A 26,891-nucleotide genomic window follows, 5' to 3' on the forward strand; every position below is an offset into this window, starting at 1 on the left:
ACACACACACACACACACTATAGGTTCTACTCAAGCACCATGGGACTATTTGGGCTTGAGAATTTATAGATCAATTAATGCAATTGTCCTATATCTTCAATTCGGGAACTCAAAAACATGTTTAAAATCTCTTGCTTATGCAGCAGTTAAGTAGGGATTTGGAGATAACATAGTTTGAGGATGTCTTCAAGTCTTAGGTATACAATGCAGCTCTGCAATGATGGGAAAATTATGTCACTCCCATGCACTGCATATTTTCTTAGAGATAGTTAAGACACATTATTGGATAATAACCAGCATGATGCCTTAGCTCGCTTTCATAAACGTGCTGGATTTTTGGAAGAAGTCCAAAAAATACATGTTAAGGAAAATAATGCAATCATTTTTTTATTGCTTTAGTTCTCATCACTCACTCTTTAGTGTGGTGAGGGAGGTAATATCAACCTCTAACTAGTCCTAGAAAAAGGGACTGATACTGTTACACGAGACCAAAGGAAACTCATCATGACCAAAGAGGGTCACGAGCAGCTGGCTCTGATTCTGACCAATGAGCAGCTCATGAGCCCATGACATTTCTTTGCAAAGCAGGAGCACAGGTTAAAGAAGGAGGTCGCTCAAACTGGGTTGCTCTCCTGCGTTTGTTTAAGAAGCCCACTGGGCACTCCACAGTTGAGAACCTTGGTTTTCCAGCAGTTTTGTGACTGATGGGTCAAATTCCATGATATCTCAGCTTTCTGTTTACCTTGTGTCATAAATTAGGTTGTTATTCATCGAATATTCACTGCCTTCCTCGTCCTTTTACCCCCGAATGATACTGAGCTTGGCCAGATTATGTGGGTTGACCAACAGAATGTGGGCTCAAATGATATATGCCTCTTCCAAGCGGAGACCTTACAAGTTACAAAGTGATTCCTCCTGTCACTCTGGGAGTTGTCAACAATGCCATGACAAGAACAGGTCCAAGAAACTGACTGGTCCAAGAAGAAGAAGAAACATGAGAACAAACAAGAAGACAATCTGCAGCATGAAGCAGCACCATCCCAGCCCACCTATGAGAAGACTGACGAGCAAGTAACAAACACCTATTGTTACCGGCTACTGGTATTTTGTGGTTGGTTGCTATGTAGCATTACTGTATCAACAGCTAACTACCACACCTTGCAATGAAAGACCAATATAGTTAATATGTATAATTATTTTCTCTTGGGATCCCAAGAGTTCTGGCCAATTCAGTCCACAAACTTTATTGCCCTAGAAATCCAGCCAGTACCATTCCTCAAATCTGCCTGATAAATAATACAATGCTCCCATCCCTCTACAATTCCCATTTGTCTAATTTTTACACATAAAATTCAACTAAAATTTTTATCTTTCATAAAAAATTTCAGATTCTTCCACTCTTTTATCCCTCAGGAAGAAGCACTTCCTTCTCTAAACTGTATCCCTCTCTTCTTTTGCATATCACCTTCTGCAACAAATTATAGTACCTCTAGTATTCTCCTGTATCACTTATTGGTTAATATATCCTTTAGCATCTAAAAGAACTTTAAGAACAGGAATATTTCTCTCGAATTTCAAAAAGAATAGGCCCCTCAAATAATCAGGTACAATTTAAAGCAATCCACTTCCCCTTCATATCTGCTTCTCCTTTATAGACCCTAACTCAATAAATGTCTTCTCCATTTTCCTAGTTGCCCAAGCCAGAAATCCGAGTGATAACTGATCTCTACTCCTTTCACCTATTAACCAAGTCCTGCTTCATCAAAACTTCTATTTAGGATTTTTGGATCTCAATCAAATCTATCCACTTCTCTGCAGCCCCATCACCATTTCCCCACAGGATTATTGTAATTAATTCTCACCTGTGCCACCTATCTCCAATCTTAAACATTTGCAAACCAATTTCCCATAGCAGCCAAAGAGATTAAAGTTCATATCTGATTATGGCATTTGATCTTAAAATCTTTGATTGGCTCCCCACTGCAGCAGGATGAAGTGCAAATTTCTATTTGACTTATTAGACCTTTTATTATCTACCGCAGTATAGTTCTGTAGCCTATTTCTGATTAATTCCCACCTTGTGTTCTCTACCTTAGGCAAACTGAATTTTCTGCATCACCCAAAACCCATTATGTTCTCTCTTACTCCCAGTCATTTACACATGTTGTTCTGTCCATCGGATACCCTCTTTCTCCTCTCACAACCCTTCCCTTGGTTCTCTTTCTCTCTTCTTGTCCTTTATGTCCTAGGTCAGATAACATTTTCTTTAGAAGACCACTCTGGCTCCTTCCTTTCCCCCTTGCTCTGATAGGCCTGGAAAGTGCCCCTCTTATATGTTTCTACAGCGTCCTGGATTTACATGCTTCCCTATAGCACTTATTATCCTACACTGCAATTTCTAATTAGTTTGCAGCTGACTCTATAGCTGGCCTAAGCAAGAGCCATTTCATCTTCCAGCTAGAACCTTAGTGTAATTCAAATATCTACACACCTTTGTAGCCATGCACCTATGGAAAGGTGGGCCTCAGCCTCAACTCCCATGAAGGAAGCCTGATTGTCTCAGCTAATCATGAAGGTACTACTTCTGCAATAGTGATTAAGACGTTGGCATGTGATGCAATTCTGACCAATGAGACATTGAAGAGAAGTTACGGGAATCTGTTGGGGAAGAATTTTTCTCTCTCTTAAAAGAAGACAAAGAAAAGATCCTTCTTTTTTCACTAGTCATGGATATCTGCCTTTGATAGCTAGAACTGTGACAGACATCTTAAGATCATGGGGGAACAACCCAGAAAAACCACCAACACTTGAGGAAGGCAAAAAATAAAGATAGAAAAGACTCTCAAGCCTTTGATTACGTCACTGAGTTACTGAGTGAGTTGAGCTGCGCCCCGCCTCCCCGTCCAGGACTGCTTACGGTCTAAGTCAGTTGAGTTCAAGTTTTCTGTTACAGCTACAAGCATTCTGACTTACACACTTGTCTATCTTCCTTACTGTACTGATATGAATAAGAATTTATGTTTGTAAATAGGATCTGTAAAAGGACTAAGAATTTAAAGAAAACATCTTAGAAGGCTGCATGGCTTTACGGTAATCAATAAGGAAAATTATTATTAATGTGGTACTGTAGAGAGAATCAGAATCAGCTTTTACAGAAAATGCTGTAGAAATCTACTGATTTATTCTCTGAGCCAGAGAATAAAATGAACCTGTAATAGTCCTTTAAAAAGCTGGGTATAAAGTGATCACAGGGATTGTACCAAATTCAGAAGCCTCCAGAAATGTGACCTAATTTTATTTAGCCCCTTGCCTTCCTCTTTCTTTCTCATGCCAGTCCTGGTTTTACTTCAAAAGCTGAAGAACCTAAAAGGGGAAAATCCCACCAACATATTCACCTAGGCTCTGAACAAAGATCCAAGAAAAGGTCAAGGTGATATTCAAACCCACAGTCACATTAACCTTTTGTGGATCTGAACATTGAACAATGCAGTAGTCTTTCTGCTTCGGCAGAATCTCTTGTTAGAAACAGGAATGTGGAGAATAACAAGAAAGAAAAATCCTCTATTTTTGGCCTCAAAAAAATTGGTGAGGGCTTCCCTGGTGGCGCAGTGGTTGAGAGTCCGCCTGCCGAGGCAGGGGACACGGGTTCGCGCCCCGGTCCGGGAGGATCCCACATGCCGCGGAGCGGCTGGGCCCGTGAGCCATGGCCGCTGAGCCTGCGTGTGCGGAGCCTGTGCTCCGCAACGGGAGAGACCACAACAGTGAGAGGCCCGAGTACCGCAAAAAAAAAAAAAAAAAAAAAATTGGTGAGCTTAGATTCCTATGATAGGAAGTTTCTTCCTACCTTCATTTTTATGCATTTAATATTAAGTAGATGTCAGGGAGGACAGAGGCAGCTGGTTATTAGATAGCAGCTCCCTGCCATTTATCAAAATAGAACCAATTCTTCATTTTCATAAGGTAATGAATTTGGATATTGCTCCATATTATTGGAACAAGATTATTGTTTGATCATATTTTTCAAAAACTGGTTAACAATTTAAGTTTCTATTAGTGCTGCAAATAGAACTGATTGTATACTTGTGGACAGTTACTTGTAAAACAAGTTGTATAAGGTAGAAGTTACATCCTCCTCGAAATTTTGGTAGAAGTATGAAACCATCTGAGTCAATATTTTTGATGGTTTGTTTATTTACTCATTTTGGGGAGATATTAAATTTGTAACTATTGACTCAATTCTCTAATGGTTATAAGTCTATTCCAGTTTGTTTATATCTCATTGAGTCAGTTTGGGTTGTTTTATTTTTGTGGGTTTACATCAAAATCAAACTGTAAAAATAAGCAATGATAAAAATACTACAGCTTTAAAAATGCATAATTATTTTCCCCCGATGATTCTAGAGCTATACTATCCAACAGAGTAGCTCCAAGCCACATGTAGCTATTAAGTACTTAAAATATGGCTAGTCCAAATTGAGATGTGTCAAAAGTATAATAGACACTCTGGAATTTGAAGATTTAGTATGAAAAAAGAATATAAGATAACTCATTAATAATTTTTATATTGATTACATATTGAGCTTATATTTTGGATATATTGAATTAAAATACATTCTTAAGTTTTAAAGAAATTTAAATATGGCTATTAAAATTTTTTAAATTACATATGTGGTATGCATGGTATTTCCATTAGGTAGCACTGTTCAAGAACATTCATCAGATCCTCTCACATGATGCCCTGCATTGTTACACACTGACACATGTATAATCTCTGAAACACATTATGATGAAAAAAGGATACTCCTTCTAAATAGATGTGTGTTCTTGGAAAATTCATAGGAACTGTCTGAGTCTTGATTGCTTCACCTCTAAAATAAAAGGCCTGCTTGAGATGATTCCTGAATTCCTTTCCAATTCTCAAATATTTAATGACTTCATAATTTCCCGAATAGGTTCCAAGTTCATGGGACAGCTCATTTCAGTTTAACTAATATTTCTGGAGCATCTATCATGTGTTAGGTCCCGTGATAAGGTAATTGGACATCTAAATATCTCCCACTGTATTTAGTACTACTCTTTACTCCTGGCAAGTCTTCAAGAAATATTTATGGGATTAATGAATATTATTCTTCCGTGTCTTACATGTTGATTCAGAAAGAAAAAAAATTCTCTCTCTGTCTCTGTCTCTGTCTCTCTCTCCCTCTCTCTCACACATACACATATACACCAATAACCTGGCTGTGAATGAAATACCAAAAAAAGTGTTTGTTTTGAAAAACTGAGTTGCAGTTCTTTAGCAGAAACTCGTGTCCATATAACTGAATGGTCTCTGAATCCTACAACTAAAAATGCCTTGCTCTTTCTGAAAAATGTAAATTGCATTGTGCTTCTATGTCAAGAGCTCTCCAATTTTAGCTGCCTTCGTCCTTCTTGAGGCTTTCCTGGGTCAATAATTAGCAACACAGCTCCTGGGATTGAGTGAAGAAAGAGCATGATGAACAAATACAAATGAGCTGCCGTAAAAAAGCAGTAGCATAAAGCAAGAGAGCACTTGAGACTCGTCCTGTCAAAATGTTCACATAGGGCAGGCTGAGAAATGAGACATTGAAAATTACTAAGCCGGAACCCAGCTGTATGCACTTACTTAACCAAGTTCACTGTTCACAGGATGCATTTTCACCTTCTGCTTTAGTGAGGAGTGTTCTCAAATTATTCTAAATGTTTCTAAATAGTGCTTTTCCAATTTTACTGGGACTCTTAAACTTCTTTTCAGTTTTTTTCCAAACTCGAAGAGAAAGAAATGAGGCGACAGTCTGATATATTGGGAAGAGTGCTGGAGACCAACAGTTAGTAAGTTTGATTTATGAGAGCTACTATGCACTTGTGATGTGAAACTGAACAAACTGTTTAATCTTTCTGACCTGTTTCTTCATCTGAAAAATAAGGATAAAGTCCTATGTATTTAAAGGTTAGTGAGGGGATCAAATGAGATACTGGTAAGGGAAAATATTTAACAATGTATAAGTGTTCTACAAATGTAAACTATTTCATATATAATCATCACAGATGTCTCTTATGAGCTAAAATCTGGTCATATAACATGTGATCCTAGATCCAAAGGAGAAGACAAAGAAGAAACGTATATAACAAAAATATTATGTCTCCTATTAGAAATAGCACAATATTCATAAAACTAATATTTAAAAGAATATGATGTAATGGTTAATTGTACAGACTCTGGAGACAAACTAGTAGGATCTGAGTTCTGACTCTATCATATACTAGCTGTGTGATTTGAAACAGATCACTTTATCTGTCTATTCTTTACTTTTCACATCTGTAGAATGGGGATAATAATAATACATAGGCTTATTGCAAGGAATGAAGTACTTAATATATATAAAACATTAGAATGGGGCTGGCACATATAAGCATTATATTAGTGTAGCTGTTGTTTAGGTGTTCATTCTATGATGCTTTCTTTAAACTCTAGGCTAACTCTTGGCTAGCATTTGTTTTACATTGCTTGAAAAATAGCACAGATTTCTCACATGCACATTTTGGAAGTACCCCAAATGCATGCTAGAAGAACAAAGAGAAGCAATTCAGTACATAATTCACAAAACGACAGCCCAGATGAGCCCACACTTTTTAGAGGGCTGAAATATAGAGTGAAACAAAGTACACTCACGTGGGACCTTGGTAAAATTTGAGTCCCTCTTTATTTTTACCTTTTTTTATTTTTTCAGGTACTGAAATAACGCCCAGAAGTGTCTTGTATTTGCATTGTGATTTTAAAAATCACTTTCACATCCATTACCTCATTAAAAGTTCAGGACTATGAAAGGTCAACAATGAACTTGCTTTCACTCTCACATATCTCTTTGAGGAATCAAGTCAACTGAATACTTGCACTTGAGAAAAAAAAGGTGGGCTCTTTGCCAAATATTTTTTGGCAGCTCTTAAGCCTGGGTTTTTCATCTGAGCTAACTGCAAGCCCAGAAGGATCCAGAGGGGCAATTCATCAGCTCAGCAGACCGCTCAGGCCCTGGACTGCGGCCGGGTCATGTCTTCCACAAACAGCTCTCTGTCAGTAAGTGAATCATTGACTGCATCTTCCTTGAGAGGAAAGTCATTTTGGTTGCTTCACCGAGTCCACGAATGTGAGGAAGGAAAGGAGACGGCTAGCTGGGGACTTCCACTAGGATTTTCCCATAGGCTACGACTAGCTGCCTCATTCTCTTTGTTGGACTCAGTAGTGATTTTCCACGAGACTACACCTACCAGACAGGAAAGTCGTGACCTGTTTCTTATCTAATTTGACCATCTGCTACCTCAGCATTGTTGATTTAGACACCCAAGATCAGGCAAATGTGGCAGAGATGAGAGTTCCATGGAAATGTTTTTAGGGAGGCATTTGCTAGGAAAACCCCCTAGAGAAAAGCATTGACATATACCATTTGTAAGACCCCAGTTAAATCTGATCAGTATGCCCGCTTCAGAAAGAAATCCTCCTCGGAAATTACATTGCCTGATCGAGTTGCTCTCTTTCGTCTAAATACTTACTGAAATCCTTAAATATATCATGACAATGGAATATATCAAACACAGATAATCTTTTATTATTAAGGTTAGTGTAATATCTGAAGGTCATGATTTGGATTAACAACCATGATAAGACTTTAGGTATTAAATGTATAAAATTGAGCACATCTGTATTCACTCCAGGATAAAACAAGATGGTTTTAAAAATTCTCTCATCATCTTTTGTTCTCCTACAATTTGAACTTAAACTTTAAGGGTTGAACAAGAATGTAAAAGAATATAAAACAAGTAGTGGCAGGCTCTGCTTATGCAACATCATCCCCCAACACCTGCAGCATTGCCTGAAACACTGTAGATATTCAAAATAGTTAGGAAATAAATGAGCATCTGCAAAGTTTGGGTCATTTTAACCACACTAATATTTACATTTATCTATAGACATAATAGTCGAGCACATTAAGAGAAGTTGATCAATACTAAACAACAACAACAAAAACGTTTTCCTCTGTGGGAACATAATGCTAAATTATAATTGTGCAAAGTCAAAAAGTAATCTACAAATGAATTACAGAGCATTATTCAATGAGTCAAAGCCATTCTATAAATAAATAATGCAGTACTTGGCTAAAGGCTGTTGCTATTATGTGCACGACTTCAGGATGAAAACTGGGAGTCCTGTTTTTAATATGTTCGTCACATTAAGTAATGAACAATATAAACAATTCATGCAAGCATGTCAGCCAAGCATTACTCTTGAGGACCAGCAGGACATTTCAGGAACAAGAGCTAAAAGCAGGGAGTACTCTCTTGATTTGGAAAACTGACTCTAAATTTCTTGATTTTCCCAGAGGGTAGCATTTAAGCAAAATCTGGCACAGAAGTGGAATGCATAATTGAAGCCAACTTTCCCTTGGTAGGGAAAATACGATCCTTCCTTTCACTATTGGGAGATGCTTTGGATGCTGTCCGCAAACTGGCCCCAGGTGACCTGTTCTTTGTAGCACTCATCAATTTCGCCCACAAAATGCTCTCCTGTGAGGGAGGGGGTGGGAAGCATGTCTTGAGATTCTCCCACTCCCCACTAATGCCAATAAAATTCTGTTCTTGCGAAAGAATCTAATCTCAGATATTCATACTTGTATGAATTCAAACCATTATTTTACCTTTCTATGAGGTATTTACCTTTTTGGCCTTACCTCTGTGTAAAAAGGCCAAAACACAAAAAAACTTTTTTTTCCTTTTCAAAAGAAATTGTAAGCATTGGGCATCAGGAAGATATGGTCATTTAGTCTGCTTATTTGGTTTTAAGATAAAAGAAATGTGCCTGTTACTGAAAGTACATATACAAACTAAATTGACAAATTGGATCATGCTGTTTCAGCGACTTAAAAAGAACTGCACAATTGATTCATTGGTTGTTCAGCTTGTGGTGCTTCTCTGTTTATACTCAACATTGGCTTCCTCAGCCATCTCATCAGTGTCTTCATGTCTCACACACATTTCTGACTTCTTTTTATTTTTTTATTTATTTTTTTTTTTGCGGTACGTGGGCCTCTCACTGTTGTGGCCTCTCCCGTTGCGGAGCACAGGCTCCGGACGCACAGGCTCAGTGGCCATGGCTCACGGGCCCAGCCGCTCCGCGGCATGTGGGATCCTCCCAGACCGGGGCACGAACCCATGTCCCCTGCATCGGCAGGCGGACTCTCAACCACTACGCCACCAGGGAAGCCCCCATTTCTGACTTCTTGACGGATGCCTCTACTATGAGGACCCAGCCCCCCTCAATGAGAACATAGCTGAGACCATATTCATCCTTTTCTTCTACCAACCCACTGTCCTTCTAGACTTTCCCATTTCCCAGTCTTTAGAGTTCAGTCATGACTGACTTTTCATCTCCACACCCCACTGCATTCGTTGCAAATTTCAATGATGTTACACCTAAATAGTGTTTCCAGAAACTACCTTCTTTCTATTTCCACATACATGAATTTAGTTTATTGTCTCATCGCTTTTTTTTTAACAAAAATAATATTTACTCATTATATTAGTTTGCTAGGACTGCCATAACAAATACCAGAGACTGGGGGAGCTTAAATAACAGAAATTTATTTTCTCACAGTTCTGGAGGCTAGAAATCCAAGATCAAGGTGTGGGCAGGATTGGTTTCTTCTGGAGACCTCTCCCCTTGACTTGTAGGTGGCCACCTTCTCCCTTTGTCTTCACATGGTCTTTCTGTGCCTGTCTGTGTCCCAATTTCCTCCTTTTATTGGGGCATCAGTCAGATTGGATTGGGGCCCACCCATATGACCTCATTTTACCTTAGTCACCTTTTTAAAGGCCCCATCTCCAAGTACATTCTGAGGTACTGAAGTTAGGACTTCAACACAGGAATTTTGGCAGGACACAATTCAGTCTACAGCACTCATGTTTTTCCTATGGCACACGCTCTCATCGCAGAATGTCATAATATTTTTCCCCAGAGTTATTTTGACTGTCTTTAGAAAAACCGCGTTCCACAGCCACAGACACTTCCTTAAACAAACACGCTCTCTTCAGAATCCAAAGCCCCACTGTGCCATGTTAATTTCCTCATTCTCTCATTCAAGCCCTTCTATAATCCACATTTCCATTTTCAAGTTTCCTTTCCTATGATTCTAATAAAACATAGTCACTCTGGATTACTCAAACGCAGACCTCTATATTGTACTTCCGTTGTTTCCATTTATATTTTTCTAAGAATGGCATCATCTTTCAAAGCGCTAAGTAAATGTTAGTTTACTTTACCATCACCTTTCTTCAATCTCTTCTACATCCTTCCAAACAACTGTGGTTCCTGGGTCCTGCGCCACAGCCCATTTACCTGAACCTCTCTTATTTTATCTTTCTCTGCCAGTTTCCTCACTCCCTAAATCCTAAGTACCCCTTTAACAGAGGGCTCATAGCATCATGGGTACTGAATAAACCATTTATTGAGTTGATTAAAGCCAGTCTACTTGACATCAATTGTTTCAGGTGTCAATATGATTAAAATATCTCAAACAATTATCAATTATTATTTATTCTTTTGTTCAGCTTATAGACACGGCATAAACCACGGCTTGATGACTAAAAGAGTCAATAATGATTGTTTTGGTTGATTATTTTTCTCCCCCAAATAACAAATTATTTTTTATTTTTAACAATTATAGATTGCTAATCTTATACATATACACACACTTTTTTTTAACCAAAATTTTTTGTTGACTTTTGTGAAAACTAGTAGAAATGTTCTTATTATCTACATTATGAGTTAAAGAACCTTAGAGTTTATTTTTAGTGACTGGTTTGCCAAAAATTTTGTAAGCTCTGTCTTCAAGGCACTTTTAGGTCAATTATAACTTATTTTCCCTTCTACTTTACTCTTTCCAAGGTTTACTCTGCATTTGGCACGAAGATCTTAGTTCTCCCCTATCCTCTTGTCCTACAGAAACCTTAATAAGTTGCCTTAAGTCTCTGAAAACAAAAAATTAATATAGGCCATAAGTGGCCAAATTTTTCATAGCCTAGTTCATAGCTTTTTCCAACTCCCTTCATCTTTGCTGCACGTATTATAGAGCCTAGAAAGCAAATATTAACTTTCTAATCTCCTTCCCACTAGAGATGGCCATAAGGCATAGTACTGGCTAATGAGCTATAAGCAGAAGTCTTTTGAAGGCTTTGGGGAAGGCTTTTAGGTTTCTGGTAACTGGGTAGATATGGCTACAGCTGCTCCCCCTCCACCTCTCCCCTCCCCTCTGTCCCTCACTGCAGGGAACACAGATGTGATGTCTAAAGCTGCAGCAGCCATCTTGCCATCATGAGGGAAAGACCAAGAAAATTGTATAGATGCTGGCCTTCTGCAAATGGTGATAACATCATACAGCAGCTCAAATGGCTCTAGTGGCCACTTATTTCAAAGTAACCCATATTTGTTCAAGCCATTTTTGGTCCAGCTTTCTTGTTACTTATAGCTGAAAGCATTCAAAACTAATACACCAGAGTTGACAGTTTGAGTTTTCCACAAAGAAAACCTTTTCTTTGGCCCCTATGGCCCCTAGAATGTGCTCCCTAATCAAAATCTAGTTACAAACCCACAAATCCAGTTCCCTAGGTCAAAAGGAAGCGAGGAGTCAGCGAGGACCTACTGTATAGCACAGGGAACTATACTCAGTATTTTGTAGTAACTTATAAGGGAAAAGAATCTGAAAAAGAATATATATATGTGTGTGTATATATATATATATATACACACACATATATAACTGAATCACTGTGCTGTACACCTGAAACAACCATAACATTGTAAATCAACTATACTTCAATGAAAAATATATATAAAATAAAAAACACATTAATTTTAAAAAAGGAAGCAAGGGAGAGTGAGTTGGCTGTTCTCACATAAATCACTCATCAGTAAGAGAATCTCTGTTACCCTCTTTCTTTTCCCTCAGGGATTATTATTAACAATTTCTCAAGGAAGGGAAAATGTTAAATTAAAAATTAGATGGAAAGGAGGGACCTAAGTGAGAAATCCACTGATAGCCTTCACATAAACATTATTGTAATCTCCTTCTCCATGAGTGAAGAAGGCATAGAATGGCATAGAATGTTTGTTGTCCACCTGTTTTTTTAATTAAAAAAATTTGTTTTACATTCCTTGTGCAGAACACCTCATAACTGTGATCCCCAGTTGGCAAGAATCCCATTTATTTCTAACATAAATTCAGGAAGCTAATTGTACCTCTCTCCAGCTTATTATCAGAGCAATTAAAATCAGCTGGTGCAATGCTGTAATGTTGTAGGGCTTTAGGTTTTATAAGTGACATAGCCTGAGGCATTATTCATTTTTAAAGAGGGATTTTGGTTCCAGTTCAGCCAAGTCCTAAAGAGTTCTAATTAAAGTCTCCTTGGGGAGTTCCCCTTGATCTGCTAGATTCAAGATTCTTCAGTAAATAACCAGCTAGGATTATTTCCGGTGGGGACAATTTATATTTGATTTTAATGCCTTAATTGTATTTTATACACATCCTGAAAACCCAGGACAGTAATCTCATGAAGCACATACAAAATTGTATATAATACAGGTAATATATGCAAGTTTTTAAACCTGAAGGCTTTGTTTATGTTGATGCAAAGCTGCAAAGTCTTTAAATAGAATAATATTACTGCTTGTCTGAACAATAGGTACCCTTACTTGTTTATTAATGCTAAGTTATAGGGCTCTCTTTTAGATACAAAACTTACACACAAAACACACAGGATCATTACACCTCTAAGAAGTTCCAAATTAATAGTGTCCTTTTTGCACAGGTCTGACAGCCTTTGTAGGACTGACAAAAGCAGCTCAATGGGAAAGAATTAGGGATAACAAGCTGGAGGAGGCGATCTGGAGGAGATGCTGTGTTTGCTCGGTAAGCACACTGGTTACATGAGATTTAGATTTGTTAGTTAGGAGTATGCTAAGAAAACGAATGCCTCCCAACCACCCCTTGGTACCACTATTGTTTAGTTAGTTAGTTAGTTAGTTAGTTGGGAGTATGCTAAGAAAACGAATGCCTCCCAAACCACCCCTTGGTACCACTATTGTTTTACTGAGGTTTACAGGCAAAGCAGAACTATATTAACATGGGCACATAACATTAACCAGGCCTTCTCCTTACCTCCCCATTCCTGGAAATAAATTTTTTCTTACAGCCGAGTAATTAATTACACTGTATACACATCATCCACAGAAGAGATAAACCAATTAGTCAGTCACTCATTAGGAAAAATGATATAAGTCATCTGGCTTTCCCCACCTCTTTTTGAAATGTTACTGGTACGTATTTTTCCCTCATCTCAATATTCTATCTCTGTTTTGCACTTGACTGATTCCCGCTCACACTTCATTTCTCAGCTTACATATTTCGTCCCAGAAGCTTTGATTTCCCACCCCCAAATTAATTGGTTCTCCCCTGTATAATATGTTCTTGGAATCTTTACTTCTCCTTCAATGCACTTTATCTAATTATGCATTTCATTTGGGGATGACTCGTTTAAGGTTTGTCAGACTCTCCAGGACAGGAACCATGTCTGTTTTATTCACCTCTGTTTCCTCAGAGCGGAGCACAGTCTAGTACAGATTAATACATGAGCTCAATAAATGTATCGGGCAGTAGAGCCCACATTGCCTTCCTGGGTTCAGAGCATGGGACTCAGGCCCTGAAGAATAGCAAGTGTAGGAGTTTCCATTCTGCAAAATGCCCATTTTGCAGAGAAGAGTGCTGCAAAGATTGGGAAGTGCTCAGACTCTGGAAAAAAAGGAAGATGGCAAAAAAGAACTGCATCTGTTTCACAGTGTTGCCAAGGGTCATGGTGGTGGCTATTAATCTTTGCTACCGAAAAAAAAAATATGTTGCCCCTGTTGGAAGGGGGTTGGTGCTTAGTTATTGTAATGGATTTAGAACATTCATCATTTTTTTATTCATTCATCATTTTTAGTCGAGGATCAACTTAAAAAAAAAGACACAAGTAAAATAAAGATTTTTTTTTAAAGAGATCCTGCAGTATCATTACAAGTGTCTCCCTCTCAGCGATGAAAGAAGCACTGATTTTTTAAAAATATCTTTCTGTAAAACCCTGGGGGGAACTCCTGAAGATGGACACAGAAAAAGCTAGGTGGCAGCAGACCGCCTTGGTTTTATCACAACTTCCCAAGGCCTTATCAATTACTAGATATAAGCATGCTTACAACCAATGGCAGTATTCATATAAATAATATAAATAGTTCAAAAGATTACAGAAATAACTTCTCAAGCCACTCCCCACCATTTGGAACAAGTACGGTTTGGAATTTTCCCCATCTTTGTAGTTCTGAGAAAAATGGTCTAGACTAGATGTCTATGGCTATATTCAGATGATTCCTATTCATAAAATGAGAATACAGAATAGACTAACTTCTGTAAGAGTGACACCGCTGAGAGAACAAATTGGCTCAAGAAGCAATAAAAAAAACTGAAAAGGCACTTTAAAGGAATCAATTTAATTGTATCTCTTTTTGCCGTGCCTCTGAAGAAAGCTAATTTAGTCTCTGAAAGTAGTATCTTGCTGCCTGGAATTGGTACCCACAAGCTTCAAATAAACTATTCCATGAACTTCAAGCTGCCCTTGACAGAAAGAAGGGCACGCTCAGCTCCAAGCCATCAGGGAAGGTATAATTTCACAAGGCCAGACAGCCAGGGAAAGTGATCCTCAGAGGAAACCCTGTAGAAAAGAATTTGCATTTATTTCCTTTTTCCTATCCATCCGTGACCTCAACTGAGCTATTCTTTTTTTTTTTTTTTTTTTTTTTTTGCGGTACGCGGGCTTTTCACTGTTGTGGCCTCTCCCGTTGCGGAGCACAGGCTCCGGACGCGCAGGCTCAGCAGCCAGGGCTCACAGGCCCAGCCGCTCCGCGGCATGTGGGATCTTCCCGGACTGGGGCACGAACTCTCAACCACTACGCCACCAGGGAAGCCCCAACTGAGCTATTCTTGTTATGACTTCTCTTTATTCCTATTTATGACTATTATCATATATTTGGAAAGGTACTTTTGGTTATTGATGTTAGAAGCAGGTATAGTTTTAAAAAAAGTTTAGTTGCTGATCTAGGCAGCCCAGGGTTCAAACCTCAGTGTACTAGCTACTTACTAGCAATATGACCTTCAGCAAGCGCTGCCCACAGGACTGCTGTTTTCACAGCTATTGACAAAAGTGGGCGTGTGTGTAATGATAATGCCCACCTTTTGGAGCTGGTGAGGATTAACCAAATGACCACTGAAAATGGCCAGCACAAGGTCAGGTCTATAATCTGGATTTAATGTATCAAAATCTCATTCCTTTCCTCTTTTCTGGCCTTTTCTTCTTCCTCGTCTTCTCCATCTTCAGTGTATGAGCCTTCCTAGCAGTTGACCACCTGGACTGCCTGGTAAGTCTGCTGCCCACTGGGAAGCTCTGTGTGGCTGACACAGGATGTAGCCCCGTTAAGGATTCAGTCTGTTTACTCAATGCTCAGTTCATGTGAGAATGCAGAAGTTCCCAAGGGGAAAAAAGCATTAATTCATGTCTAACTATTTAGTTACACTTCTTCATTTTTTACAATTTACTGTGAGCAGATTCTATTAAGGAGAATACAGAATGAGCAAGGGCTTTGTCTTTGAGAAGAAAGGGGGACACAGAAAGAGGAGAAAGATGAAGGAAGAAGATCTCAAAAGACAAGCTACCTGCCCTCAGTCACTCTATTGAACTAGCTCACCCTGACTCTGCCCAGTTCTTTGGTGAATCAAGCCTGTGTGCCTCTTACATTGTGTACTCCTAGCTTTTCATGTTTTACAGCCAAAATATTTAGGTCTAATATTTGTTTTCACAGGGATGTTCTACAAACAATCAACCCCAAATTAATCCTCATCTTGCCTGTCATAGTAATCTGACCTATTATCCAAAGCTCTTATTTATGGGATTCTTTGAAACTTCAATTCACAGATGGGTGTTTTTACATTGTATTTGGTCTATGGGCAGCTATATTAAAAATTAAAAATGTGAAATGGGGGAAGTTGGATATTTCAAATACATAGCTATAAGTAAAACAGTAAGTATCTTATTTTTAAATATCCAGCAGCTTATACAAAGTGGGAGTCTAGAATGCCCTACACTGAGATATTACCCAGAAAAATGCTGCTAATGTGCAATGTTTTCACTTTTGTTAAAATAAAAGCGTATTAGTTGATAGTTACCTCTCGTATCATTAGAGTAAGTTATTGAAACCACGCAGGACCCTGTGGGATCCTCCCGGGTACAAAACCTCCTCTGTGTCCCCTGTTTCTTGTTTGTAGAAAAAGACTTTAGTTTCCTAGGCCTTCCCTGAGTTCCACAGAGTAGATTCAAGCAGTTACTCGTTAGGGCTGTGAGGGAATGCCGAAACAAAGGAAAAGCAGTCAAGAAACGTTAGTTCAGTGATAAAACAGAGTCCTAGCCCCGCAAGGGATACACATAACGATCTGATGCATATCTTTGAGTTGTTCTGCAGGAACTAAGACCGCCCCCCCTCAGGTGGAGGATGATGACTACCTGCTGAGTACCAACAGGTAGACCCCAGGCCACGTGGAGCCTGAAGGGTGATGATTAAGATTCCCGAAACACCACCCTGGTACCTTACCACCAACCAATCAGAAGAAAATCGTGCGCCCTACAGCCCTCACCTTAAATGTTGCCTTTAAAAACCCTTCCTTGAAAGCCATTGGGGACTTCAGGTCTTTTGAGCATGAGCCACCTGTTCTTCTTGATTGTCCCTGCAATAACCTTTCTCTGCTCCAAACTCTGACATTTTGGTTGGTTTGGTCTCACTGTGCATTGGGCACACAGACGTGGGTTGGACAACATTACACCTATATGTGGCCAAGCAGATCAATGACTTCTTGATTTGTTGAGGTTTACAGATTCTAAGAGCCTCATTTTCACCATCATTAAAATGTAGCTAATCTTTGTTATATGTTTGAACTGGGCATATAATCTATGTTAAGTTTTGCATTACTTATGCTGAATATTCTTCTGATATGGACTGACTATACTTAATATATTCTATAGGAATTTTATTTGTTAAAATAAGTATTCAAACAATCGTGTTATTAAACAAAACGTTTAAAAAATTTTTAGGGCTTCCCTGGTGGCGCAGTGGTTGAGAGTCCGCCTGCTGATGCAGGGGACATGGGTTCGTGCCCCGGTCCGGGAAGATCCCACATGCCGCGGAGTGGCTAGGCCCATGAGCCATGGCCGCTGAGCCTGCATGTCCAGAGCCTGTGCTCTGCAACGGGAGAGGCCACAACAGTGAGAGGCCCGCGTACCGCAAAAAAAAAAAAAAATTTTTTTAAAGCTTAAAATGCCATTAAAATGAACTTTTAATCATCAAGAAAATTAATCTTAGTATTCTGAGAAGTAAAGAGGAAAGCATGAATTTCATTTGTTCATAGATGTGTATTGAGAATGACTCCAGAGGTTACGGCTGATCACTATTCTTTGAATAAAAAGAAAACATAAAAGAGATTTAAGACCTTCAGAATCTACATTCCTCTCTTCAAGTACAATCACATACTTGGGAATTAGTTATCCTGAGTTTAGTTAAGCTAACTGTTTTGTTTCCTAAACAGTATCTTGAAAAGCTAACATCTATATAAACTTCTCTTAACCCCAGATACAGAAGTGTTTGCTTGCCAAAGAAAGGGGTCATAGCATTTATGCATTCTGTATTCATTTTTTAAAAGAAAGAACCACTTAAAACAAGTTGCAGTTTTGCCAGAACAGAATTTGGTAGCCAGGAACCTATCGTAGTTTGCCATTATTATCCCTTTTGTATTCTCTTAACGGCACTATTAGTATATTTTTAAAGGCATGAGCGCATGTGAAAGGCATTCATAAATACCCCCCTTTGATGACGATGGTTGCAAATAGCAGCAGCTGCAGCAGCAACAGCAGTAAACATCTAACATTTACGGGGTACTTACCAAGTGCCAGGGACTAGACTAAGCACTTTACAAGATTATCTTACTAATTCCCACAGAAGCCTTGTGAGTTGGATGCTATTATTATTTCCACTTACAGATGAGGACGCTGGGGCAGAGAGAGGGAACACAACTGGTAAGTGTTAGAATCAGCTAGGAGGCAGCAGACTGATCTGGTCTGACTTCAGAGACCAGGACTTCGCCTCCCTTGGATGAGCAGTTGAACTCAAGAGGACCTGCACACAGTTCCACTAAAACATTCAGAATGATTTCATAACGTCAATTTTTCTGCCTCCAACGTATTCTTGGGGAATTTTGAGGGGGCATGGAGAAATTTTAAGAGGTCATAGGGGCATTAGCTCAAAGCTAGGCATGGCATGGGGATCCTTCTCCATCTTGTGGACCCTCTTTCCAACCACCTTCATTCCCATCTTCATTCATGTTACAAAACACATGGCTGTAAACTGCATTTCTTTGGTAGTGGGGAGGGATGTTGTGGGAAGAGACTCAGGAAAGTTCGTAGGTTAAAAATCACAAGAACCACTGGTCTCATATATGATTTCATGTGAATCTTTCAGTCTCTCAAGCAAGGAATCTATAAGGTTCCATTCATCTACGATGCCCACCAGCAAATGTTGCATCCCGTGATGATACTACACATCCCTATGTTATTTCGTAAGCATGATCTAATTTGAACCACATAGCACACTTGTGAGATGAGTAGGAAAGAGAAAAACAGCCCTATGTTACAGAGGCAAAGATAGGGATCCAAGGTATGTGGCACAGTCAAAACAGATCCTAAAGCTAGCACCCAGGTCCACAATTCCCATCAGTAATAACTTACATCAGTGTAAAAGGTCTTCTGTTATACTCTTAGCATATGACTTGGTGAAAACAGTCTTCTCAGTGAACTAAATTCTGCACAAGGAAATCAAGGCCCAACAATCTCATATCTTTGTTTATTTTAGGATTCATTCAAGTGTCAAATCTAAACAAGCTGGTTATCTCAACAGTGTCTGGCGAAGCAGGGCTGAGAGAATGTACACCATTAGCTCTTGAAACTTGTTACCATGGAGCTCATGTTCCTAAGTTGTTTCTTTCTGTATAGACGGTAGAGGGTCATAGTTTGAATCCAAGATAATCAGAGTATGGTGGACATAAAAGTAGTATGATTACGATACTACTTGGAAACCCCAGTATAAGTATGCAGTGTCCAAGGCACCAGGGGACAGATTGAGGGCAGAGGTGCCCCTGAGAAATGCTTAATTTCAGCACACAGAATAGCTAAATAACAACAAGTTTTATTTTTGACTTAAACTCTTACAAATGTATCACTGCTATAGCAACTATTAATGACAGTCTATTTTCATGATCCCTGATGGCGTTTCTAGCATGATTTATAGAAAAAAAAAGTCAGAAAATTAAAAAAATAATGTAAAATAAGAGATACACTATGAAACTTCTGTCCACCATGTAACCAGCACCAGTTGTGCAACAGTTTACATTTTTGATGGTGATGATGTATTTGTTATCTTGCCAATGCTTTTCCAAATCCCAAGAAGTTCTTACTCAGAACTGTAGCTTCATTGCATGTAAGTCCTACAGTTTGTCCAGTGCAGACAGACTCCTAGGCAGGTGATCAGTCTAAACAGAACTTTCTTTCAATCTCTCTAGGTCACACACTATGGATATAAGAATAACCAAGAAATATGTCTAAGTATATTTTTAAATCTTAGGTTTGGTTCTCTGATCAAGTTAGGAGTGAGCCATCAGAACATTAAAGTATATATTTTCCTGACTATTTTAGATCTTCTCATTTTCCCTAGTAATCAATAATGAAAGATGATAGGAGGCAGCTGAATATATTTTAGCATTTCCAAATAGTGTTCTCTAGGTTAGTTCTAGAATACATAGGTGATATATGATATACAGATGCATATGAAGGGGAACAGATGTTATGTGATAAAATAAGTTTGAGAAAAAAATATAGCAAAGTTTTTCAGTATTTACCAGTACCTTTAATATGCTAATGAATGGATAATGTTTGAGAAGGAAACAGAATAGGCAGCTTTTCTTAAAACTATTTGAGCATACGAGCATTATTTTGCAGAGTGGTTCCAGAACCAAGATCTCATGGGTACACTTCGTCACATGAACTTGGGAGTCACTCAGATCTGAGTTCCTGTACCAGCTCAGAATTGCTGTGCAGCCTTGAAAGAGTTGCTGAACTGCTCTAAGCCTCGATGTCTTGAGGTTAACAAAAGATCATTAAATTTAAAAATACTGGGGAAAACTGCATTATATCCTTGACATTCAAATGCAGCTTCACAAACCTCCAAATTTACTAATATCACTACAGGGTATAATTTTCCCTTAGAAAATTTAGTAAAATAAATAAATACTCTCATTGGTGCTTTTACCACTTGTTACTTTATGGAAATGTTTTCAGCCTTCTTGCCTTTCCTAGAATCTCACTTCCATTAACAGCACTGGTTTGCTAAATTTTTAATTCTCCCTGGATAAGCAATCTTACACTGACTGGAATGCTCTATGAAAAATCCCACAATATATTTTTTTTCCTGAAAACAAACATATGGTGGACTATGGGGGACTGGTTCATAGAATGTACTCTCATTAATCATTTTAAATTTCATAATTTTTATCATTTTTCTAAGAATTATCATTTTCTTAGCTGTTTTCTTTCTTGTCACTTCGTCTAGATTAAGGCTGTCCAATAGAAATACAATATAAACCACAAAAGAGAGCCATACATATAATTTTAACTGTTCTAAAAGCCACATTACAAAAAAGATTTTTGAAAAACCAGGCAAAGTTAATTTTAACAATATATTTTATTTAGCCCCAAATGTGCAAAATTTATTTATACCTGTAATCAATATAAAAATTACTAGTGAGAGAGTTTTCACTGGGTTTATACTAAGTATGTGAAATCTGTACATTTTACACTGACAGCACCTCTCCCTTGGGTTAGCCACAGTTCAAGGGTTCTGTGGCTACTGGCTACCTTGTTGGACAGCCCAGGTCTAGATCAACAGTCAGCTTTCTTCTGGGGGCCATTTTTCTACAGATACAATGTGTTTATCACTTCACAGTTATTGCATTTGCAAGGAAGAATGGAGAATGAAGAAACCATATTGTGATGTGGATACTGGCTCATTCCATAGTTAAGTAACTTAAATCCACAGAAGAGCTTGGTTGTACTAGGGATCAAATTACTACCTGTCATGAAGCCCCAGAGTTCTACGTAATAGCCCAAATCACAAAAGCCAAGGGGTTATTGTAATTGTTTTACAAGTAGAAAAAGCAATAATAGTGATCTGAAATTTTAAAAAAAGTTAAATTCTGCAAATATATGTTGAATACCAATTGCATACACGACACTTGGCTGGGTCTCGACAGATATTTCAGAATAGTTACTAGATATGAAGATATTTCAGATTAGTTACTTGATACTAGAAATCCAATTTTCCTCGCAGTGGTATGTATGTATGTACACACACAAATACACATATATATATCCAAATATATGCATATATGCACATATGCATGTACATATGCAGAGCATAAATTCCACCCATTCTAAAAGGGTCAATGGTTGGTGATTGTTATTTTGTCTTTTTTTTTTTTTAAATAATGGGCACCATAGATAAAAAAACAGAGAATCAGTCTTGTTTCATAAACAAACTTCCTATTCACACTTAAATTTACCTTTGATGGAAAGAAATCTGTAGTCTACTCTTGTGAATAATGATAACTAGCACAAGCTGATTGCTTACTATATGCCAAGCACTGGTCTAAGGGCTATACATCCCTTATCTCTCTTAATACTCACGGCAGTTAATGACGTAGGTTCAGAGGCAACTGAAATAGAGTATATTTAAGAAATTTAATAAATGTCATACACTTGCAAATGGGAAAGCCACAATTTGAACAAAGGAATCTCTGTTCAACCATAAAGCTAAACTACTCACTTTAAACATGTGATGCTCTACACACTCTCTTTCTAGATAACAGTTTGTTGTCTAACAGGTACTTAAAAACAATATGGATATTTCTTATGAATTTAAATATTTCTGAAGATCTTAGTGGGAAAGAATTTTGTAAATACATAGTTTTATACTTAGCATTACCTCTCATTTTATTTCATCGAGATCCATCCAGGAAAAGGCTCAGCTTCATTCTTTATCTCTGAAGAATTCCTGAATCTAAAACATATGGCGTCTCATATCTGTGTCATTTCTCCCAGTGCTTGCATTCATCTTTAATGTTGACGTTTTGTGGTCTAGTGGCTCTTGAGAAATGACAAATACCTTTCTCCTTTGAATTGTAAATTACCATATTTGGACTTGCTTCTTCATATAATTTTTACTAAGCCTTTTTATTTCTCTCATTTATTAAATTGAAACTTTAGAATGAACAAGTTTACCTTAGTAGTACCTAAATTTTTATTTGGACAATGTGGCAGGGTTTAAATGGCTAATAGTTGCATATAAACTAGTTGAACCAACTGGGTAAGTAAACAGCTCATTAATTTCACATTAATCCATTTGAGAGTAGACATTAGGGAGGTATCTTTCTTGGAACCCCAGAACACACATCATAAGGTAAGAATTAGTCTTCATCTTCATATCCATCTTCCTGCTTATACTTACTTCCTGCTTACACTATACATACTTCCTGCTTATACTCAGAAGAATAATTCTTCTCCTTCTGAGTAGTAGTTATTATTAATAGTTATTATTATTCAGAAGAGTAATGTTAGCAACAGAGTCACTTTTGAAAGTCTGCCAACCCCCAATTTAAACAACAGATATCAGAGTTGAAAGCATACATTTGGAGACTTCATACATGTAGCAGATTATACGTTCTCAATAGGCATTTGTTCAATGAATGATGGAAGTTCAGAAGGACATTGAAGTGCTCTTTGATCTTTCCCAGGCTTGGTGTTGATTTAATGAATGAATGCTTGAGGTATGGAGAAATATTTGGGCATATATCCAGGGTCATTTATAGTTTTCTTACACCTCCATAATGCTACATCTATAAACTTAGAGGGACACAGTAATTATACAGTCTATATACTCAATTTCACATGAGAAGGCTGAGACCCAGAGAAGTAACTTGCCTGATATATAATGAGCCAAGATAAGAATGGAAATCTCGTTCAGCTGGTTGCCAGTCTTCCATGCAAAAACTGATATAGTTCATATTTTGATCATCATATAAATGTAACCTAAAGAAACACTGTGCGTTGGGACTTCATCACAATGATAATAAAGAAAATTTATAGTAAAAATAAGAAATTATATTTTGCATGATGAAATAGGTAATAAATGGTAGATAATTGAAGTCTGGGATTGGATTTGAGTATTAAACACTATATTATGTCTTCATACAATATACAGAATGGGTTATGGGAAGGACTTCTTTGCTGCGGGTGTTACAATAAAAAAATAACTTTCTACTTATTCAGTCACTACTTAGTTTTCATTGCCAAACAAGGAAAACTGAAAGAGGCACTGGCCCATGCCTTCCCTTCACCTCTTAGTTCACTGACTGCCACCAATAGTAAAGGATAAATAAAATGCTTGAAAAGTGGCCAGTGATCATTAACTTTGTAACACAGACCTCCTGATATTTCTAATGGCGTAGGATGACAGCATGCTCTGAAGCATGACCAATTCGTCTCAGAGAATGGAAATGATACGGGTGGATGGGGCCAGATTTTCAGCCTCTCTAATTCTTACTTTAGATATGTCTCGGGACTCTTTTTCAGTGGCTTAAATCAGTCACGGAAAATGAAGATTCATTAACTAACTTTTTGATGCAAAATCAGATGCCTTGGCAACCTCATTCTGAACATTAAAAAAAAAAAATAGCTTACATTCTCCATGTTTCCTCTCAATAGTGTCATCTTAAGACTGCTTCTGTCAAGCAGGAGTAAATCATTAAATGCTGTAGATATGTATTTATTTTAAGTATTTACAGAAGTCCCCATGATTTCTTTCCAGTGTCTAAATATTTTGTTTGTGCATCACTTTATGATATTATGAAATCTTTCCTACGCTAATAAGAATTAGGATTACTTTTGGATTCTACTAAAAGCATGACTTTTTCATACCGATTTCACATGGAGCAAGATATTTGTATTTTATGTGCAAAATTTACTTCATCTGAAATGATTTACTCTAACATCTACATCCTAAAAACCCTTTCTACTCAAACTGGATTAGTAGCATCGACACCATCCTGGAGCTTGTCAGAGATGCAGTGTCAGGCCCTACCCTAGACCTACTCAGCCAGAACCGGCATTCTAACAAGATCCCCAGGAATTAAGTGTGTACATTCAGTTTTGAGAGGCCCTGGCTTAAGCCACAGAATTTAGTATTTGATTATAAGTTGCCTTGTTCTTTTCAGCAAAAGCCTAAGTACCCCTGCAGTTTCTGGTGTTGGGCCTAAGCTAGCTATTTATTCAAATATAGTAAAATGATTGAAAAAAAAGAAAGAAAAAACATTTCCAAGGTAAAAATAAGCCCTGAAAAACAGACCACGTCCTTTGTTTATTTTCCCAGGTTTATTTTGCTGTCAGATTCCTCCATAAGGCACCTTCTCAGAATAAGTTCCTCCAATGGAGGTTGAACTCCATCATGCCACGTGCATCAATCTGTATTCAATGAATATGGGGCTGATTATCTACTTAGAGGATGATCCTTTTCCCTAGCAATCCTCTTTCCGTCTGAATTTGGATATTTTGTACCTTGTTATCACCCTGGCAGCAGACAGGACAACAGGGAATTGAAAACTAAGATTAGTCATTTTGCTTTTCTTTAGTAGTTTGGCTGAAATGTGTGATAGGTTGAAATATTGGGTCAAGTGAATCCTGTGGACTTTATCATGCCACATAATAAATTTTAATTTATCACTGATCAAACAATTAGCCATTTGAAGAAGCTATTTGGTTTGTATCGGAAACAATATCTTAGTGAACTGAAAAAACGAATACAACTTCTAGCCAGACCCAGGGAGTTACTTAGGCACTGAGAAAAGTTGGTTCTGAGGATTATATTTTAAGGAAAACCTCATTTCCGAGGAATCTAAAATTAAATTTCAAATATAACAACATCCAGAAGCCGCTAAGGCAGAGACTAAATTTTAAAAGAGAACATTATAAATCCTTAATTCCTTTCCCAATTTCTGACACTAACTTTTCAAAATTCATGATTTCAAGTATCTGTCTGGTAATAAAGTATATATTATTTCGTGTCATGAAACCCCCAGAATACATTTATACTGCCATAACTTTCCTTTTTATTCTACCTAATATGCCACTAATTAGAGGACGTTAGGACTGGATTTTGAAAGCTTTAAGAAATAGGACCCACAGTTATTACACACGCTACATTTCTCCAATCATCTTTGAGAAATTAATGATGACATTTTGACATGGGACACACTGAACCTGGGTCAGCTTGCTTACCTGATAAACTAGAAGTAAGACTGATATCATCAATCAGTTTATGATGAACTTTAGAGGCAAAACAGGATTTTATATGTCAGCAGAATCTCGACATTAAAAATATAATAATGACAAAGAAAGAGGAAAGAGAAGAAAAGAAAAAAAACTGCTTTAAGTGCATGAGTTGAAAAAAATCTTTGAAAAAAGCAATACAAATCTATTGTTTCTTGACTTACATTGCCTATGTACTAGCATGTTTAAACAGGTTAAGTTCACTTAGGAAACATCCAAGACAACTCTTCCAAGAAATAATTTATGGGAGAGAAAACCTGACTTAAACTCAGCACAAGATACATAACTAGAAATAAAAAGTAGGAGACGGAAATTTTAAAATAGAAGATCACTAACTGATTTTGATAACAATGACTATTACTGGGCTGACAAATGTATATGGATAAAATGTAAGAATAAGATCACAGACTTAAACTAAATATGGGTCAAAGAGAGGGAAAGTTCTATTTCTGCACAACAGGCCCAATTTCCTACTATAGTCAGTTATTTCACAGTTATGTGTTATTCTTCATTAGGAGAAATACAGTGTGAATATCTCACTATTACCCACATCATTCCTGGAAAAACGGGTCCAATCAGTCAGAAGATCCATCTCTGTAAATAAAAGGTATTAGACAACATTGCTCTTCCTAAGTAATCATTTATTAAGATGCTGTCATTGAAAGTGGAATACCTCATTGGTGATGATGTGGAAAACTGGAACACTGCTTTGGGGATTATATAAAGGGTACAGTCACTTTGGAAATCTATTTCGCAATATCTGAAAACATACACATAACCTACAACCCCAAAATTCTACTCCTTGAGATATACCGAACTTATGTGTATGCACACAAACTTACACATACTACATGCAAATTTGTTTAACAAGTGACATATCCTAAAATGTTCAGAGCAGCTCCATTCATAGTTGCCTCAAACTGGAATACCCAAGTCTCCACCAACAATAGTAACTGGCAGTAAATTTACTCAATGCAATACTATCACAATGAGAATGAGCAATCTATACCCACACAAAAGAATATGGATGAATCTCACTATCACATTGTTGACCAAAAGAAGCCAAATCAGAAGAGATTGTATTGCATAATTCCATTCATAAAAGCACAAAACTGGCAAAACAAATCTATGCTCTTGGAAGTTAATATAGTGCTTATCTTTGGAATTAGAGTGACTGGAGGGAGGCATGAAGGGGTATCCTTGGGAGCTAGTATCCTTGGCAGCTGACTACTGGTTATATGAGTAAAATTGGTTAAGCATTTTTTTTT

General features: G+C 37.7%; 1 protein-coding gene across 8 annotated transcripts in view; it reads right to left on the reverse strand.

The window, feature by feature from the left end:
• PDE4D (phosphodiesterase 4D) overlaps window positions 1-26,891 on the reverse strand; it is a 1,204,091-nt gene that overhangs the window by 323,924 nt on the left and 853,276 nt on the right. The window contains exon 1 of one of the 8 annotated variants that reach the window (XM_022597031.3): window positions 1-26,891. This exon is cut by the window's left edge and continues 30,353 nt beyond it; it is cut by the window's right edge and continues 13,898 nt beyond it. The exons of the other annotated variants lie outside the window; for them this stretch is intronic. The gene's annotated coding sequence lies outside the window, so the exon portion shown is untranslated. 8 annotated transcript variants of the gene reach the window in all.

Source organism: Delphinapterus leucas, chromosome 3, assembly GCF_059928025.1.
Source record: "Delphinapterus leucas isolate spDelLeu-1000000601 "Yukka" chromosome 3, BTC_Dleu_Yukka2, whole genome shotgun sequence".
Classification (NCBI taxonomy): domain Eukaryota; kingdom Metazoa; phylum Chordata; class Mammalia; order Artiodactyla; family Monodontidae; genus Delphinapterus; species Delphinapterus leucas.